The sequence below is a fragment of the Tarenaya hassleriana genome, unplaced genomic scaffold (assembly GCF_000463585.1).
Source record: "Tarenaya hassleriana unplaced genomic scaffold, ASM46358v1 Cleome18, whole genome shotgun sequence".
NCBI classification, from domain to species: domain Eukaryota; kingdom Viridiplantae; phylum Streptophyta; class Magnoliopsida; order Brassicales; family Cleomaceae; genus Tarenaya; species Tarenaya hassleriana.
Window position 1 is genome coordinate 2,472,452 of NW_010965216.1, and position 2,394 is coordinate 2,474,845.

Genomic DNA, 2,394 nt, shown 5'->3' on the forward strand with positions numbered 1-2,394 from the left:
GGTTTAAGTCGTTCGGCTTAAACCGTTTGGCACAGACGTTATAGATTGACCTGTATCTAGACGGTTCGTCATCCAAAACATAAAGGCTATTAAACTGGTAACCTTTATCATAGAATAAATCACCTCTATAAATGGATAGATATTTGTTCTCAATAACAAATCTGAAACCATCCGAGTCTAAGTATGAAATCGATATAATGTTCTTACTGATAGCAGGAACAAAATAACAATCATGCAACTCCAATACAAGTCCAGAAGGTAAAGTCAAATCATAGGTCCCGACGGCTAATGCAGCAACTTTTGCTCCATTCCCAACGCGAAGATCTACTTCTCCTTTTGCCAATTGTCTACTTCTTCGCAACCCTTGCACATTTCCACAAATATGCAAGGCGCTTCCGGTATCATATACCCACGACGTAGAAGTAAACAAATTAGCCCCTATGACGAAGACACCAGAAGTCGAAGCTTCTTTAAGCTTCTTCTTCTCCTGATCTTCCAGGTAGAGTCTACAATTTCTGTTCCAATGCCCAACGGCATGACAAAAATAACACTCTTCCTTTTTGGACTTAGGCTTAGGTTCAATGACAACGCTTGTCACTTTCCACTTGCCCTTGCTCTTGGAACGCTTCATTTCACGCTTTCCATGGCTCTGAGCTCTCTTTTGGAATGACGCATTCAACTGATCAACTATCAAAGAATCGTCCATGTCCTCTAACCGCTTACGCAAATCCGAGGTCATGTTTCCAAATGTCAAGCTAGACTTGTCCGGATCATCATCCACATGCTTCCAATAAGCATCAATGATCGATCTAGAAGCCATGGTTAGAGTCTTATCCTTCATAAGGATAGATCGCATCGTCAATTTCGGTACAATACCGGTTAACGCTATATCCTACAGAAAAAGACAAAACAGAACGAAAACACATCTACATGCAGATTCTATCAATGATCTACTACCAGCTAGTCCATCATCAATCAGTGTCAATCTATCTATGATCCACTACCAGCTAGTCCATCATCAAATAATGACAACATAGATGCAAAGATGAGCTATATTCCCATAAAGAAAACTAACCCTACAATAATTTTCCATATGGGACTAAGATCCGTATTTCACACAAGAATAAATTGTTACACCTATCCTTATGCTATTTAGGTAGACATCTGATGTCAATCATATCCAATATGACTCTTAGATCGTTTATGAGACTATGATATCGAATATCATTGCATACTTGTCTCATCTGTACCATTAAGTCTCAAGTCAAACTTGACAACTTAACCTAAGGTAAACCATATTCAAGCTGTGGGAACCACGATTTCCCACCCTGCCTCACAAAGATAATCCGGCACGCTCAGCTTTGGCATGACCCGTGTTACGGATGATCGATGCCTTGACAGGCGCTCTAATAATGGGAGGTACACACTTAGCATTACATAAACAAGGGATTTTCGAAACCACACTTAGATCAAGCATCTACTTTCAAGCTATGAGAACCACCATTTCTCCATCTTGCCTCACCAAGATAATACAGCACACCCAGCTTTGGCATGGCCCATGACACGTACGATCGAGGCCTTAACAAGTGCTTTACTCGTAGGGCTCCTAGATCTAACCGGTTTCTGTGCAACGATTGTACATATCAAGGATCAACAATTATTCCTTGATCAGATGTATTACATAATCTGAATAGACCATCCATTCGATTATGTAATCCCAATCTCGAAGCTCCCACTCAATCAAGCATATCTAATATCTCGATTAAGTTACATGCATTCATTCACTATGGACCATCCATAAGAATAAATCATGTCTATTTGAGTCACAGTTGATCAGATTAAGCAACGATTGCATAATCGGACCTAGAAAACGGAAAATTTCGGAATATGGACCTCGGACTGTCCGTTCTAGACATAGAACGGACGTTCCATGCTTCGCAGAACGAGCAGACCGACTTCAGAAGTCAGAACGGACGTTCCACGCTGAAACAACACAGAACGGACGGTCTGCAGTTGGCGGAACGGATGGTCCATGATCAATCGAAGAACACGTCTGATCACGAAAGGCAGGAAGATTACCTCGCCCTCTACACATATCCACACCTCGGGATGGATTCCAACAATTGGAACTTGTCTGCTAGGACTCGAATCTCTATTCGGTTTTTGCACTTCGAGAAAACGAGACTTAGAACTTGTTGAGCTTTTGGATCTCACCAAAAACTCTCCAAGAACTGCAAAAGTCGGCTGATCAAAGTCTCCTACGAATTAGGGTTCTAATCTCTTTCTTATAAAGTGATTTAACCCTAATTTCGGTTTAATATTCGGAAAACTGGAACCTGGAACGGACGGTCCAGAATTGCATGTGGACCGTCCGTTCCAGTAAGGCAGAACGGA